General features: G+C 40.4%; 1 protein-coding gene across 1 annotated transcript in view; it reads left to right on the top strand.

The window, feature by feature from the left end:
- The first annotated feature begins 6,541 nt into the window (after nucleotides 1–6,541).
- Nucleotides 6,542–18,927, top strand: part of LOC149436390 (gonadotropin-releasing hormone II receptor-like) — a 97,210-nt gene continuing 84,824 nt past the window's right edge. Inside the window, exon 1 of the mRNA XM_089661666.1 lies at nucleotides 6,542–6,650. The gene's annotated coding sequence lies outside the window, so the exon portion shown is untranslated. The remainder of the gene's footprint in view (nucleotides 6,651–18,927) is intronic.

The following is an 18,927-nucleotide window of genomic DNA, read 5'->3' as shown; positions in this document are numbered from 1 at the left end:
GGAAGTTGGAGGTGGAATTTATTAAATCTATTCTCAAGTTCACATAGGGTAAGAGTAAGGATGACGGATGTGTAGAAGTGAACACGCAGTGAATTGTTTTGTTTTGCACAATTCGGCACTAGTTTGGAAGTGCGGTTTTGTGAATAATATCACATATTGTAGATAATGCGCTATGTGGGATTATAATTTTTCTTTTGAGGGTTAAATTGGAATATGAAGAAATGTCACATTTGGAGGAAGAATATTGATGAAGAAGATAATCACACCCATGGGTGTTTGGGACATTAAGACGCTGAAAGATTTGGGGTGCACAAGTGCCACTAATGTGTAGGACGGTATGTTCCCGGATTTGATTTATTGCAGAGGGAGCCACTATCATACCTCCCTACTGTCCCAGATTCCAAGGGGGTGTGTGGCTTCCAGCAGGGCAGCTCAAATCCATCAGGCCTCCAACACAAGTCCCAGGCTGGGACAAGACCTAAGACAGAAGATCCGTTTCCTGTGGCCCATCAGGCCCCCAACACAAGCCCCAGGCTGGGACAAGATCTAAGACAGAAGATTTGTTTCCTGTTGCCCATCAGGCCTCCAACACAAGCCCCAGGCTGGGACAAGACCTAAGACAGAAGATCCATTTCCTGTGGCCCATCAAGCCTCCAACACAAGCGTCAGTCTGGGACAAGACCTAAGACAGAAGATCCGTTCCTGTGGCCCATCAGGCCTCCAACACAAGCCCCAGGCTGGGACAAGATCTAAGACAGAAGATCCGTTTCCTGTGGCCCATCAGGCCTCCAACACAAGCCCCAGGCTGGCACAAGACCTAAGACAGAAGATCCGTTTCCTGTGGCCCATCAAGCCTCCAACCCAAGCGCCAGGCTGGGACATGACCTAAGACAGAAGATCCGTTTCCTGTGGCCCATCAGGCCTCCAACCCAAGCGCCAGGCTGGGACAAGACCTAAGACAGAAGATCCGTTCCTGTGGCCCATCAGGCCTCCAACACATACCCCAGGCTGGGACAAGACCTAAGACAGAAGATCCATTTCCTGTGGCCCATCAGACTCCAACAAAAGCGCCAGGCTGGGACAAGACCTAAGACAGAAGATCCGTTTCCTGTGGCCCATCAAGCCTCCAACACAAGCCCCAGGCTGGGACAAAACCTAAGACAGAAGATACGTTTCCTATGGCCCATCAGGCCTCCAACACAAGCCCCAGGCTGGGACAAGACCTAAGACAGAAGATCCGTTTCCTGTGGCCCATCAGGCCTCCAACACAAGCGCCAGGCTGGGACAAGACCTAAGACAGAAGATCCGTTCCTGTGGCCCATCAGGCCTCCAACACATGCCCCAGGCTGGGACAAGACCTAAGACAGAAGATCCGTTTCGTGTGGCCCATCAGGCCTCCAACACAAGCCCCAGGCTGGGACAAGACCTAAGACAGAAGATCCATTTCCTGAGGCCCATCAGGCCTCCAACACAAGCCCCAGGCTGGGAAAAGCCCTAAGACAGAACATCCGTTTCTTGTGGCATCCTTACCAGGCACCCTTCTAGAACATGGCACCATATATCATCTTCCCCAGGTCACACCGCTGGACCCTCAGTGGTTGGGTAAGGCAGATAAATATTCATGATTCACACTTCGTTGCCTCTCGCACTAACTACTGGAGACAACTCCACAGCAATAGGCAGGAATAATAATAATCACGGAGGAAGTTGGGGGTGGAATTTGTTAAATCTATTCTCAAGTTCACATAGGGTAAGAGTAAGGATGACAGATATGTAGAAGTGAACACGCGGTGAGTTGTTTTTTTTGCACGATTTGGCACTAGTTTGAAAGTGCTTTTTTGTGAATAATATCACATATTGTGGATAATGCGTTATGTGCGATTATAATTTTTCTTTTGAAGGTTAAATTGGAATACAAAGAAATTTCACATTTGGAGGGAGAATATTGCTGAAGAAGATAATCACACCCATTGGTGTTTAGGACATTAAGACGCTGAAAGATTTGGATCGCACATTTTGGACTTTCTGGGGGAGGAAGTATGTATTTTTAGCGACGGGGGTTTTATGTAGTTTTTGCATAGACACTATTCTCACACCCGTATATTCACCTATAGGCACTTGTGCACTGTACAGCCCTGTCCAGCTGCAGCAGCTTTTAGCCTCTCATAGAGTGCGACAATGTGACTGTGACTTCTGGCTTCTCCCCGGAATCTCATGTCCCGGGGCTAAATGCCCAGTATGGATGGGACCCTATGACCAGCTCGTCCCCTGCACATACTCCCCCTTACTTTGCTTCTTTCAAATCCATTTGCAATGGGAAAGAAAAGCAATACCGATACATTGTGACCTAATGACCTTCTGCTGGGCCAGTTGTCAAGCACAAGAGGGGCAATCATCTATCGCACAGGGGCAATGAGAGAGGCTGTAGCAGACTGGGGTTTACTTGGAGCTCACACAAGGCTCCTTGCCATCAGTCCTGGTGGTGAATGGAGCAGTGGGGGAGTAAAGTGAAGGCAGGATATGCAGCGGTGCCTGGATATAACTCCTTACCTATCGATTCCAACTGCTAACTCTGACCTACAAAGCCATTCACAATGCCGCCCCAAACTACCTAACCAACCTGATACCCAAATACTACCCTGGCCGTGCCCTTTGCTCCTCACAGGACCTCCTACTCTCTAGCTCCCTGGTCTCCTCCTCCCACGCCCGACTGCAGGATTTCTCCAGGACTTCCCCCCATCCTCTGGAACTCCCTACCCCAATCCATCAGACTGTTACCTTCCCTCCTCACCTTCAGGCACACCCTAAAAACCCACCTCTTCAGGGAAGCCTACCCTACCCTCGCCTAACAGCCGACCTCCTCCACTCCTCCCACCACTCCATCCCCCACAGCCATCTCCTCCTGTACCACTATCCCCTCCCTCCTAGATTGTAAGCTCGCAAGAGCAGGGCCCTCGAACCCCTCGTGTATTGTATTGTTACTGTCTTGTCTCATGTTCTGTCCCCCTTGCTACTGTACAGCGCTGAGCAAACCCTTTGGCGCTATATAAATACTGTATAATAATAATAAAAATAGAAACATCCTGGTGTTCAAGATAAATATGTACCACCCCCTTCTCTTGGTGCCACCACATGTGGTGGTTCCTGGGCTCTCATGTTGCTCCAGGAAGCTCGGGACCACAGTAAATGGTGTAACCCTCAGCTGCTCTAACCAAAAAAAGTAGCTAATCAAGCATGATCTGTGCTTGATTAGCTCCAATGAAGGGAAGATGAGAAATTAGGGATCTAATCCTTAAGTCTGGGTTCACACTGATGCGGTGCAGCACATCGCATGTCATTCGCTCAGGAAATGCACCGCATACCTTTGCATATCACATGCGATTTATATGTGGTGCGATTTGAGCCTAAGGCTGGCCATACATTATACAATTTTCTTGAGATTTTTGCTTTAAATTGACCAAAAACCATATAATAGGATGTCAGACCCAAACAACACTTTCAAGTGTATCTAAGTAGGTAGAACCTTGCACTACATAATGGAAGGTAAATCTAAAGGAAATTGGGCAGAAAACTGTAAGAAAATTGTATAGTGTATGGCCAGCCTAAGAGAGTTACTTTTTTGGGGGGGAGGGGGGTTGTTCTAAGAGGGACAATGTGCTGAGAGGGGAGCATTTGGAACGTTAGAAGATTTGTGCCGGGGTTGGGGGGATTTGGGGGAGTAGAGGATTTGTACTAGGATCAGCATTGCATTAGACTCCCAATTCTAGGCATTTTCTGCCTCCGGCATCTCTGTGAGAACTGGAAAGATTTTTTCATGAAGAGTGGTATCAGATTCCATTATCACCATCCAAGACTTCTATTTGTTAGTTCCCAGGAGAATTCAGGCCGCCTTGGATGCCAGAGGCAGCCCAACACCATATTAGATAACGATTTTGATACTTGTTTCCATAATTATGTCCAACCCCTGTGTATGTGAATATATGTAGAGAGAGTGTGTATGGGGGATGGGTATATCTCCTAGATTGTAAGCTCCCAGGATCAGGGCCCTCCTATCCCTCTTGTATTGAACTGTATTGTTGCTGTATTGTCTCCCGTTATATTGTAAAGCGCTGAGCAAACTGTTGGCGCCATAAATCCTGTATAATAATAATAATATATAAATCCTGTATAATAATATATAAATCCTGTATAATAATAATAATATATAAATCCTGTATAATAATAATAATATATAAATCCTATATAATAATAATAATAATATATAAATCCTGTATAATAATAATAATAATAACATATAAATCCTGTATGATAATAATAATAATATATAAATCCTATATAATAATAATAATAATATATAAATCCTGTATAATAATAATAATAATATATACATCCTGTATAATAATAATATATAAATCCTGTATAATAATAATAATAATATATAAATCCTATATAATAATAATAATAATAATAATAATAATATATAAATCCTGTATAATAATAATAATAATGTATAAATCCTGTATAATAATAATATATAAATCCTGTATAATAATAATAATGTATAAATCCTGTATAATAATAATAATAATATATAAATCATGTATAATAATAATAATATATAAATCCTGTATAATAATAATAATGTATAAATCCTGTATAATAATAATAATAATATATAAATCCTGTATAATAATAATAATATATAAATCCTGTATAATAATAATAATGTATAAATCCTGTATAATAATAATAATAATAATATATAAATCATGTATAATAATAATAATAATGTATAAATCCTGTATAATAAAAATAATAATATATAAATCATGTATAATAATAATAATGTTGTATAAATCCTGTATAATAATAATAATATATAAATCCTATATAATAATAATAATATATAAATCCTATATAATAATAATAATAATATATAAATCCTGTATAATAATAATAATAATAACATATAAATCCTGTATGATAATAATAATAATATATAAATCCTATATAATAATAATAATAATAATATATAAATCCTGTATAATAATAATAATATATAAATCCTATATAATAATAATAATATAAAAATCCTGTATAATAATAATAATGTATAAATCCTGTATAATAATAATATATAAATCCTGTATAATAATAATAATATATAAATCCTGTATAATAATAATAATAATATATAAATCCTATATAATAATAATAATATATAAATCCTGTATAATAATAATAATAATATATAAATCCTATATAATAATAATAATATATAAATCCTGTATAATAATAATAATATGATTGTTATATATGGTATATACAGTATATTGTGTGTGTGACTATAGATCAAAGAATTTGTTATCTGAAGAACAAATTGATCGTAATTCCTGCAATATTTTTTTTAGGATTTACACCACTTACTGCTGCAGCAATATGTTCCGATTCACCCAATCTCAATTACTAACTTGGCTGTTTAAGAGAACGCAGGCAGCCAATTACTGCCGCCAAATTCACACAGTGGGATTAAATTGTCATTGCCCAAATATACTTGTCCGATTTTGCAGCCGAATGGTTCAAATCTTTTTGTGCAAATTATAAAAGAAAAAAAAAGCACAAAAACCAGGTGTTCCAGCCGCCGCGTTAGCAGCCTTGCAAATTTTTCTTAAAGGGGAACTCCACCCTGACGATCCATAGTCATTTTCATAAATCCTAAAAATTGTCATTGTATAAAATTGATAAAAAACATACTTGCTAGTCCATGGAGTCCAGTGTTGTCTTGCTTGTAGGGAAAGTTCTCCCCAGGGGTGGACTGACAACTCATGCCCCCCCCCCACATGCCCACACTCATAGCATACCCAAAAAAGCCTATAAAAAAGGTACCAGGGGCATTTCATGGGGCCCCCTACTGACCCCGAGCCCTCGGGCAGTGCCCGAGTGCTCGAATGGTCAGTCCGCCCCTGGTTCTCCCTACACTGCTCCTCTCTGGTGACACCATTTTGAATTCACAACATATGTAGACATGCCAGAGGGATCTTTGCCCGGTCTATGAGACTTGACAGATCCCAGTGGCATGTCTGCGCATACGCCGGACCCCTTGCACATGTGCAGGTACGCTGCAAGTCCCGCCAGTAAAGTGGCAAGACTTCTGCGCCATTTCTACACATGCAGGAGATCGCAGGAGCTGCCTCTGGGGATGAGCAACGTGGAAATCGCAGGAGGCAGGTTTCAGAAATGCTGCAATGGATCCCTGGGTGAGCAGCAGTGCTCCTGTGCATATGCATGACCTGGGTGCGCCATTTTTGCCTTTTTACGTTTACATTTTTTTTTTTTTTGCAAATGTGTTATAGGGAGGGGAGAGCAGGCAGAGGAGAGCAACATTCCCCTTTAAATTTTTATTCCTATCCAGTTGCAGTTTGTAAAAATATTTCCTGTTTTATATTATATTAGGACATCTTGTGGTCCCCTATGGTGCTGGGAGCTGTACTTCATCTTCAATGGGGCGCCTGTTAGTGGCGAGATGCTCTGACTCCCCTCCCACTAATCCCAGCTCATCTCTCAGCTGAACACACAGGATCCCTCAGTACAGAGGATGGATGAGGACGTGAGAACCGAGCCCGCAGCAACTTCACCGGACCCAACACAAGGTGAGTTCCCTGATATACAGAATATCATATACAGCCTGTATGCTACAGATACAATGGGTTATGATTTGTGCAGGATTAGGAAGCAGACTCCACATTTACAACATGTAAGGATGGCTACTGGAAACTAAACAAGAGAGATTCATTGCTTTCATTTAAATGTATGCATATACCCATGAACACACACACACATATATATGAAAGGATTATCACCTTCACCGCTCGGGGTCCTGAGAATGGCAGATGGAAGGAAAAACCATGAGGGACAGAAGATGTCACTTCTTATTGGAAGTTATTAAAGAAAAGTAGAATTTAATTAAAATGTTACCGTATGTGAGATGTGGGACTGCAAGTCATAGATATCTTACCTACAAATACTCAAAGTATTCCAGATAATAAATGTCTATCTATCTGTCAATTTCTATCTATCTGATAGATAGTGATATATATATATATATATATATATATAGATATATAGATAGATAGATAGATAGATAGATAGATAGAAATTGGGAGACACATGTCAAATACATATGTAGAAAGATAGATAGGTATGTATAGATAGATAGATACAGTATGTATGTATAGATAGATCGTGCCAGAAACATATATATGTATCTGGCACAATCTATCTATACATATATACTGTATCTATCTATCTATCTATCTATCTATCTATCTATCTATCTATCTATCTATCTATCCATACATACCTGACATTATGTATATCCCAATTTCTATCTATCTATCAATATCTATCTATCTATCTATCTATCTACATCTATCTATCTATCTATCTATCTATCTATCTATCTATCTACATCTATCTATCTATCTACATCTATCTATCTATCTACATCTATCTATCTATCTATCTATCTATCTATCTATCTACATCTATCTATCTATCTATCTATCTATCTATCTATCTATCTATCTATCTCTATCTATCAATATCTATCTATCAATATCTATCTATCAATATATATCTATCTATCTATCTATCTATCTATCTATCTATCTATCAATATCTATCAATATCTATCTACCTATCTATCAATATCTATCAATATCTATCTATCTATCTATCTATCTATCTATCTATCTATCTATCTATCTATCAAAATATCTATCTATCAATATCTATCTATCTATCTATCTATCTATCTATCTATCTATCTATCTATCTATCAATATCTATCTATCTATCAATATCTATCTATCAATATCTATCTATCTATCAATATCTATCTATCTATCTATCTATCTATCTATCTATCTATCTATCTATCTACCTATCTACATCTATCTATCTATCTATCTATCTATCTATCTATCTATCTATCTATCTATCTATCTCTCTATCCGTTTCTATCTGTCTATCTATAAATTTCTATCTATCAGTATCTATGTCTATCTACCTATCTATCAATATCTATCAATATCTATCTATCTATCTATCTATCTATCTATCTATCTATCTATCTATCAAAATATCTATCTATCAATATCTATCTATCTATCTATCTATCTATCTATCTATCAATATCTATCTATCTATCAATATCTATCTATCAATATCTATCTATCTATCAATATCTATCTATCTATCTATCTATCTATCTATCTACCTATCTACATCTATCTATCTATCTATCTATCTATCTATCTATCTATCTATCTATCTATCTATCTATCTCTCTATCCGTTTCTATCTGTCTATCTATAAATTTCTATCTATCAGTATCTATGTCTATCTACCTATCTATCAATATCTATCAATATCTATCTATCTATCTATCTATCTATCTATCTATCTATCTATCTATCAAAATATCTATCTATCAATATCTATCTATCTATCTATCTATCTATCTATCTATCAATATCTATCTATCTATCAATATCTATCTATCAATATCTATCTATCTATCAATATCTATCTATCTATCTATCTATCTATCTATCTATCTATCTATCTATCTATCTATCTATCTATCTATCTATCTATCTACCTATCTACATCTATCTATCTATCTATCTATCTATCTATCTCTCTATCCGTTTCTATCTGTCTATCTATAAATTTCTATCTATCAGTATCTATGTATCTATGTATCTATCTATGTATCTATCTATCTATCTATCTATCTATCTATCTATCTATCTATCTATCTATCTATCTATCTATCTATCTATCTATCTATCTCTCAATAATCTATCTATTATCTATCTATTATCTATCTATCTATCTATCTATCTATCTATCTATCTAGCTATCCAAATTTTTTTAAATTGCATATCAATTTGCCCAGTAAAAGTGTATGTACATTCATTCTTTGCCAATGGAGCAAATAAAAAAAAAGAATGGTATTTGGGTATTTCCTGTGCTGGATGAATGTTTTTCATTTTTTACAAAACAGAAAATCTATCATTTGACCACTAGATGGCCATTCTTATGATACATAATGCCAACTTGTGGTCAAATCAATGAAAAACATTCAACCAACACAGGAAATAAACGAATAACATTTGTTTTTGGCTTTTTTTCACCCATTTGCACAGAGCTAATGTACATTTATTTATTTTATTTATTTATTTCAGGTACTTATATAGCGCCATCAATTTACGCCGCGCTTTACATATATATTGTACATTCACATCAGTCCCTAACCCTCAAGGGGGGTACAATCTAAGGTCCCTAACTTACATTCATACATACACATACTAGGGACAATTTAGACAGGAGCCAATTTATACTTTTGGTGGCTGAATTGCTATTTCAAATTTTTTGTAAATGCTTTCCTTGCTGTAGCAAATAATTTCACAAGATCAATTACCTATTTATTTGCTTACAAATCTCTTAAAATAATTGTGCATACGCTTGCACTGGACAAATTGCTGTTCCAATTTTTTATGAATACACCCCTTAGTGCAGCAAAGGTTAATGTTATTTTTCTGTGCTTATAAATCTTTTTGAATGGAGTTACCCATCGGTTTTAAAATGCTTGCCAGCAAGAAAATTAACCGTCTTGTCTTTATTTGATTTGAATTGTAACTGTATTGTTTCTTTTTATATTGTAAAGCACTTCACAATGATGCTATATAAATAAAAATATAAAATATTATTATTATTATTATTATTATTATTATTATTAATAATAATAATAATAATAATAATACATACATACATTACTACTACTCATAATAATTATAGCAATACCAGTAATAATATTTGTACTAGTGATGATAAAAATATTAATAAGAATAAAATAATAATATTATAATACAGTAAAAAAAAAGTAAAGTACAGCAAATACAGTAATATTAGTACTAGTGGTGATGATAATAATTGTTATTATTATTATTACTACAATAACAGTAATAATAATAGTGCTAATGATGATAATAATAATAATAGCAATAACAGTAAAAAAAATTGTACTAGTGATAATAATTACACAAATAATAATAACAATAAAAACAATGACAGTAATAGTATTAGTATTAGGGATGATATTATTATTATTAATAATAATAATAATAATAAAAACAATAACTGTAATAATATTAGTACTAGTGGTGATAATAATAATAAATACACTACTACTACTGCTCATAATAATAATAGTAATAACAGTAATAATATTTGTACTAGTGATGATAACAATACTAATACTAATAAAATAATAATAATTTTATAATAGCAATTACAGTAATATTAGTACTAGTGGTGATAACAATAATAATAATAGTGCTAATGATAACAATATTAATAATAATAGCAATAACAGTAAAAATATTAGTACTAGTGGTGATAATAATAATAAATATTATTATTACTACAATAAAAGTAATAATAATAGTGCTAATGATGATAGTAATATTAATAATAATAAATATTAATAATAATAATAGCAATAACAGTAAAAATATTTGTACTAGTGATGATAATAATAATAATAACAGTAATATTATTAGTATTAGGAATGATATTAATAATAACAATAATAATTATTATAATAGCAATAACAGTAATAATATTAGTACTAATGGTGATAATAATAATAATAACAATAGCAATACTAACAATATTAATAATACCAATTTTTATTATTATTACAATAACAGTAATAATAATAGTACCTGCAGTGATAATAATAATATTAATAATAATATTTAATACAATTATATTAAATAGCAATAACAGTACTAATAATAGTACTGGTGATAATAATATTACTACTAATAATAATCCTTTGTTAACAACTCCTTTCACTGACACCAGAGTTATTGCATGCGAAACAAATTGTTAGCAAGGTGTTCCAGTTCTCTCTAATAAGCAATGTAAAAGCCTGCCACGTATCCGGAGCGGTTCCATCCTTTGTTTCATCCAATAAGGTTGGACAGGGACCAGGACAGGTTGAGTGCTGATCAGTGCTGGCTCAGGGTCAGGAGGCATTCCTATAGTAATACACAATAATTGAAGTAGAAGGATACAAGCCTGTCTGAAATGATAAAAGCGATACAATGTACACAATGTTTTCTATTATTTACTGTAACAATACTTTGAAATGCCTTGCCTAAAGTCAGCAGACCATTAGAGACACCACATTGTATTCTGGACTAGACCTGACGTTATATCCACATCTCAGATGTTAATCACCTCCAGCAGACACAGAACACAAGCCCATGTCTTTCAAAGAATCCCATTTGAAAAAAATAGACGTTAGTTATGTCCTTGGAAATAAATAAAAGATTCTAATTATTCAGTAAGGGGTCCTGAATATTCCTTATCTTATCACATTCTTTGAATACAGATAGAGATCCCCAATTACTGGGTGGAATGATTTTGTGTCATGACAATCATGCCTTGGGAAGTACGAACTTTATTTACAGAGCTCTAATGAACATTAGATGAGCATCATTTCACTGTTTATGGCTTCTTAATTAAAAACAATCGCCCCATTAGTGGCTGTATGGTGTTTAATAGGAAACAATAGGAAGCCGTTATCCTGAACACTTTGCCAGAAAATCTTAAAGCCCTAAAGGAAAACTATACTCTTCCAATCAGGGGTGGACTGACAACTCATGGGGCCCCTGGGCAATAGGGGATCCTGGGGCCCCTGTGTCCTTGCCCACACTCAAAGCACACCCAAAAAAGCCTTTAAAAGGTACCAGGGGCATTGCATGGGGCCCCCTACTGACCCCGGGCCTTCGGGCAGTGCCCGAGTGCTCGAATGGTCAGTCCACCCCTGCTTCCAATCCACCTTAACTATTTTTATTCTTTAAGCTGCTAGCCAGGGCTTTTTTGCCCCAGATAATAGGTGCAGGTACTCCTCCTATCCCAAGTCGCCCCTTGTCCCTGTCCCTGACCTACCTTTGCACACTGACCATTGTCTCTGCCCCCCTTCCTTGCTGTCTTCCATTGTTGTCTCTGCCCCCCTTCCTTGCTGTCTTCCATTGTTGTCTCTGCCCCCCTTCCTTGCTGTCTTCCATTTTTGTCTCTGCCCCCTTCCTTGTTGTCTTCCATTATTGTCTTGGCCCCCCTTCCTTGCTGTCTTCCATTATTGTATTTGACCCCTTCAGTGCTGTCTTCCATTATTGTCTCTGCCCCCCATTCTTGCTGTCTTCCATTATTGTATTTGCCCCCCTTCCTTGCTGTCTTCAATTATAGTCTCTGCCCCCCTTCCTTGCTGTCTTCCATTATTGTCTCTGCCCCCCTTTCTTGCTGTCTTCCATTATTGTCTCTGCCCCCCTTCCTTACTGTCTTCTATTATTGTCTCTGCCCCCCTTCCTTACTGTCTTCCATTATTGTCTCTGCCCCCCTTTCTTGCTGTCTTCTATTGTTGTCTCTGCCCCCCTTCCTTGCTGTCTTCCATTATTGTCTCTGCCCCCTTCCTTGCTGTCTTCCATTATTGTCTCTGCCCCCTTTCTTGCTGTCTTCCATTATTGTCCCTGCCCCCCTTCCTTCCTTACTGTCTTCCATTATTGTCTCTGCCCCCCTTTCTTGCTGTCTTCCATTATTGTCTCTGCCCCCCTTTCTTGTTGTCTTCCATTATTGTCTCTGCCCCCCTTCCTTACTGTCTTCCATTATTGTCTCTGCCCCCCTTTCTTGCTGTCTTCCATTATTGTCTCTGCCCCCCTTCCTTCCTTACTGTCTTCCATTATTGTCTCTGCCCCCCTTTCTTGCTGTCTTCCATTATTGTCTCTGCCCCCCTTCCTTGCTGTCTTCCATTATTGTCTCTGCCCCCCTTCCTTACTGTCTTCCATTATTGTCTTGGTCCCCCTTCCTTGCTGTCTTCTATTATTGTCTCTGCCCCCCTTCCTTGCTGTCTTCCATTATTGTCTCTGCCCCCTTCCTTGCTGTCTTCTATTATTGTCTCTGCCCCCCTTCCTTGCTGTCTTCCATTATTGTCTCTGTCTCCCTTCCTTACTGTCTTCTATTATTGTCTCTGCCCCCCTTCCTTGATGTCTTCCATTATTGTCTCTGTCTCCCTTCCTTACTGTCTTCCATTGTTGTCTCTGCCCCCCTTCCTTGCTGTCTTCCATTATTGTCTCTGTCTCCCTTCCTTACTGTCTTCCATTGTTGTCTCTGTCTCCCTTCCTTGCTGTCTTCCATTATTGTCTCTGCCCCCCTTCCTTGCTGTCTTCCATTTTTGTCTCTGCCCCCTTCCTTGCTGTCTTCCATTATTGTCTCTGCCCCCCTTCCTTGCTGTCTTCCATTGTTGTCTCTGCCCCCCTTCCTTGATGTCTTCCATTATTGTCTCTGCCCCCGTTCCTTGCTGTCTTCCAATATTGTCTCTGCCCCCTTCCTTGTTGTCTTCCATTATTGTCTCGGCCCCCCTTCCTTGTTGTCTTCCATTATTGTCTCTACCCCCCTTCCTTGTTGTCTTCCATTATTGTCTCTGCCCCCCTTCCTTGCAGTCTTCTATTATTGTCTCTGCCCCCCTTCATTGCTGTCTTCCATTATTGTCTCTGCCCCCCTTCCTTACTGTCTTCCATTATTGTCTCTGCCCCCCTTTCTTGCTGTCTTCCATTATTGTCTCTGCCCCCCTTCCTTACTGTCTTCTATTATTGTCTCTGCCCCCCTTTCTTGCTGTCTTCCATTATTGTCTCTGTCCCCCTTCCTTGTTGTCTTCCATTATTGTCTCTGTCTCCCTTCCTTACTGTCTTCCATTGTTGTCTCTGCCCCCCTTCCTTGCTGTCTTCCATTATTGTCTCTGTCTCCCTTCCTTACTGTCTTCCATTGTTGTCTCTGCCCTCCTTCCTTGCTGTCTTCCATTATTGTCTCTGCCCCCCTTCCTTGCTGTCTTCCATTATTGTCTCTGCCCCCTTCCTTGCTGTCTTCCAATATTGTCTCTGCCCCCCTTCCTTGCTGTCTTCCATTGTTGTCTCTGCCCCCCTTCCTTGCTGTCTTCCATTATTGTCTCTGCCCCCCTTCCTTGCTGTCTTCCATTATTGTCTCTGCCCCCCTTCCTTGATGTCTTCCATTATTGTCTCTGCCCCCCTTCCTTGCTGTCTTCCATTATTGTCTCTGCCCCCCTTCCTTTTTGTCTTCCATTATTGTCTCGGCCCCCCTTCCTTGCTGTCTTCCATTATTGTCTCTACCCCCTTCCTTGTTGTCTTCCATTATTGTCTCTGCCCCCCTTCCTTGCAGTCTTCTATTATTGTCTCTGCCCCCCTTCATTGCTGTCTTCCATTATTGTCTCTGCCCCCCTTCCTTGCTGTCTTCCATTATTGTCTCTGCCCCCCATTCTTGCTGTCTTCCATTATTGTCTCTGCCCCCCTTCCTTACTGTCTTCTATTATTGTCTCTGCCCCCGTTTCTTGCTGTCTTCCATTATTGTCTCTGTCCCCCTTCCTTGTTGTCTTCCATTATTGTCTCTGCCCCCCTTCCTTGCTGTCTTCTATTATTGTCTCTGCCCCCCTTCCTTACTGTCTTCCATTATTGTCTCTGCCCCCCTTTCTTGCTGTCTTCCATTATTTTCTCTGCCCCCCTTCCTTGCTGTCTTCCATTATTGTCTCTGCCCCCCTTCCTTGCTGTCTTCCATTATTGTCTCTGCCCCCCTTCCTTGATGTCTTCCATTATTGTCTCTGCCCCCCTTCCTTGCTGTCTTCCATTATTGTCTCTGCCCCCCTTCTTTTTTGTCTTCCATTATTGTCTCGGCCCCCCTTCCTTGTTGTCTTCCATTATTGTCTCTACCCCCTTCCTTGTTGTCTTCCATTATTGTCTCTGCCCCCCTTCCTTGCAGTCTTCTATTATTGTCTCTGCCCCCCTTCATTGCTGTCTTCCATTATTGTCTCTGCCCCCCTTCCTTGCTGTCTTCCATTATTGTCTCTGCCCCCCATTCTTGCTGTCTTCCATTATTGTCTCTGCCCCCCTTCCTTACTGTCTTCTATTATTGTCTCTGCCCCCGTTTCTTGCTGTCTTCCATTATTGTCTCTGTCCCCCTTCCTTGTTGTCTTCCATTATTGTCTCTGCCCCCCTTCCTTGCTGTCTTCTATTATTGTCTCTGCCCCCCTTCCTTACTGTCTTCCATTATTGTCTCTGCCCCCCTTTCTTGCTGTCTTCCATTATTTTCTCTGCCCCCCTTCCTTGCTGTCTTCCATTATTGTCTCTGCCCCCTTCCTTGCTGTCTTCCATTATTGTCTCTGCCCCTCTTTCTTGCTGTCTTCCATTATTGTCTCTGCCCCCCTTCCTTCCTTACTGTCTTCCATTATTGTCTCTGCCCCCCTTTCTTGCTGTCTTCCATTATTGTCTCTGCCCCCCTTTCTTGTTGTCTTCCATTATTGTCTCGGCCCCCCTTCCTTGCTGTCTTCCATTATTGTCTCTGCCCCCCTTCCTTGATGTCTTCCATTATTGTCTCTGCCCCCGTTCCTTGCTGTATTCCATTATTGTCTCTGCCCCCCTTCCTTGTTGTCTTCCATTATTGTCTCTACCCCCCTTCCTTGTTGTCTTCCATTATTGTCTCTGCCCCCCTTCCTTGCAGTCTTCTATTATTGTCTCTGCCCCCCTTCATTGCTGTCTTCCATTATTGTCTCTGCCCCCCTTCCTTGCTGTCTTCCATTATTGTCTCTGCCCCCCTTTCTTGCTGTCTTCCATTATTGTCTCTGTCTCCCTTCCTTGTTGTCTTCCATTATTGTCTCTGTCTCCCTTCCTTACTGTCTTCCATTGTTGTCTCTGCCCCCCTTCCTTGCTGTCTTCCATTATTGTCTCTGTCTCCCTTCCTTACTGTCTTCCATTGTTGTCTCTGCCCCCCTTCCTTGCTGTCTTCCATTATTGTCTCTGCCCCCCTTCCTTGCTGTCTTCCATTATTGTCTCTGCCCCCTTCCTTGCTGTCTTCCATTATTGTCTCTGCCCCCCTTCCTTGCTGTCTTCCATTGTTGTCTCTGCCCCCCTTCCTTGCTGTCTTCCATTATTGTCTCTGCCCCCCTTCCTTGCTGTCTTCCATTATTGTCTCTGCCCCCCTTCCTTGATGTCTTCCATTATTGTCTCTGCCCCCCTTCTTTGCTGTCTTCCATTATTGTCTCTGCCCCCCTTCCTTTTTGTCTTCCATTATTGTCTCGGCCCCCCTTCCTTGTTGTCTTCCATTATTGTCTCTACCCCCCTTCCTTTTTGTCTTCCATTATTGTCTCTGCCCCCCTTCCTTGCAGTCTTCTATTATTGTCTCTGCCCCCTTCATTGCTGTCTTCCATTATTGTCTCTGCCCCCCTTCCTTGCTGTCTTCCATTATTGTCTCTGCCCCCCTTTCTTGCTGTCTTCCATTATTGTCTCTGCCCCCCTTCCTTACTGTCTTCTATTATTGTCTCTGCCCCCGTTTCTTGCTGTCTTCCATTATTGTCTCTGTCCCCCTTCCTTGTTGTCTTCCATTATTGTCTCTGCCCCCCTTCCTTGCTGTCTTCTATTATTGTCTCTGCCCCCCTTCCTTACTGTCTTCCATTATTGTCTCTGCCCCCCTTTCTTGCTGTCTTCCATTATTTTCTCTGCCCCCCTTCCTTGCTGTCTTCCATTATTGTCTCTGCCCCCTTCCTTGCTGTCTTCCATTATTGTCTCTGCCCCTCTTTCTTGCTGTCTTCCATTATTGTCTCTGCCCCCCTTCCTTCCTTACTGTCTTCCATTATTGTCTCTGCCCCCCTTTCTTGCTGTCTTCCATTATTGTCTCTGCCCCCCTTTCTTGTTGTCTTCCATTATTGTCTCGGCCCCCCTTCCTTGCTGTCTTCCATTATTGTCTCTGCCCCCCTTCCTTGATGTCTTCCATTATTGTCTCTGCCCCCGTTCCTTGCTGTATTCCATTATTGTCTCTGCCCCCCTTCCTTGTTGTCTTCCATTATTGTCTCTACCCCCCTTCCTTGTTGTCTTCCAGTATTGTCTCTGCCCCCCTTCCTTGCAGTCTTCTATTATTGTCTCTGCCCCCCTTCATTGCTGTCTTCCATTATTGTCTCTGCCCCCCTTCCTTGCTGTCTTCCATTATTGTCTCTGCCCCCCTTTCTTGCTGTCTTCCATTATTGTCTCTGTCTCCCTTCCTTGTTGTCTTCCATTATTGTCTCTGTCTCCCTTCCTTACTGTCTTCCATTGTTGTCTCTGCCCCCCTTCCTTGCTGTCTTCCATTATTGTCTCTGTCTCCCTTCCTTACTGTCTTCCATTGTTGTCTCTGCCCCCCTTCCTTGCTGTCTTCCATTATTGTCTCTGCCCCCCTTCCTTGCTGTCTTCCATTATTGTCTCTGCCCCCTTCCTTGCTGTCTTCCATTATTGTCTCTGCCCCCCTTCCTTGCTGTCTTCCATTGTTGTCTCTGCCCCCCTTCCTTGCTGTCTTCCATTATTGTCTCTGCCCCCCTTCCTTGCTGTCTTCCATTATTGTCTCTGCCCCCCTTCCTTGATGTCTTCCATTATTGTCTCTGCCCCCCTTCTTTGCTGTCTTCCATTATTGTCTCTGCCCCCCTTCCTTTTTGTCTTCCATTATTGTCTCGGCCCCCCTTCCTTGTTGTCTTCCATTATTGTCTCTACCCCCCTTCCTTTTTGTCTTCCATTATTGTCTCTGCCCCCCTTCCTTGCAGTCTTCTATTATTGTCTCTGCCCCCTTCATTGCTGTCTTCCATTATTGTCTCTGCCCCCCTTCCTTGCTGTCTTCCATTATTGTCTCTGCCCCCCTTTCTTGCTGTCTTCCATTATTGTCTCTGCCCCCCTTCCTTACTGTCTTCTATTATTGTCTCAGCCCCCCTTTCTTGCTGTCTTCCATTATTGTCTCTGCCCCCCTTCCTTGTTGTCTTCCATTATTGTCTCTGCCCCCCTTCCTTGCTGTCTTCTATTATTGTCTCTGCCCCCCTTCCTTACTGTCTTCCATTATTGTCTCTGCCCCCCTTTCTTGCTGTCTTCCATTATTTTCTCTGCCCCCCTTCCTTGCTGTCTTCCATTATTGTCTCTGCCCCCTTCCTTGCTGTCTTCCATTATTGTCTCTGCCCCCCTTTCTTGCTGTCTTCCATTATTGTCTCTGCCCCCCTTCCTTCCTTACTGTCTTCCATTATTGTCTCTGCCCCCCTTTCTTGCTGTCTTCCATTATTGTCTCTGCCCCCCTTTCTTGCTGTCTTCCATTATTGTCTCTGCCCCCCTTTCTTGTTGTCTTCCATTATTGTCTCTGCCCCCCTTCCTTACTGTCTTCCATTATTGTCTCTGCCCCCCTTTCTTGCTGTCTTCCATTATTGTCTCTGCCTCCCTTCCTTCCTTACTGTCTTCCATTATTGTCTCTGCCCCCCTTTCTTGCTGTCTTCCATTATTGTCTCTGCCCCCCTTCCTTGCTGTCTTCCATTATTGTCTCCGCCCCCCTTCCTTGCTGTCTTCCATTATTGTCTTGGCCCCCCTTCCTTGCTGTCTTCCATTATTGTCTCTGCCCCCTTCCTTGCTGTCTTCCATTATTGTCTTTGCCCCCCTTCCTTGATGTCTTCCATTATTGTCTCTGCCCCCCTTCCTTGTTGTCTTCCATTATTGTCTCGGCCCCCCTTCCTTGCTTTCTTCCATTATTGTCTCTGCCCCCCTTCCTTGTTGTCTTCCATTATTGTCTCTGCCCCCCTTCCTTGCAGTCTTCTATTATTGTCTCTGCCCCCCTTCATTGCTATCTTCCATTATTGTCTCTGCCCCCCTTCTTTGCTGTCTTCCATTATTGTCTCTGCCCCCCTTTCTTGCTGTCTTCCATTATTGTCTCTGCCCCCCTTCCTTACTATCTTCTATTATTGTCTCTGCCCCCCCTTTCTTGCTGTCTTCTATTATTGTCTCTGCCCCCCTT

The sequence above is a fragment of the Staurois parvus genome, unplaced genomic scaffold (assembly GCF_062004578.1).
Source record: "Staurois parvus isolate SC_StPar_1 unplaced genomic scaffold, SC_StPar_1.0 ptg001363l, whole genome shotgun sequence".
Lineage (NCBI taxonomy): Eukaryota > Metazoa > Chordata > Amphibia > Anura > Ranidae > Staurois > Staurois parvus.
The sequence above is the reverse complement of the archived record's forward strand: the minus strand, read 5'-3'. Positions and strand labels throughout refer to the sequence as shown.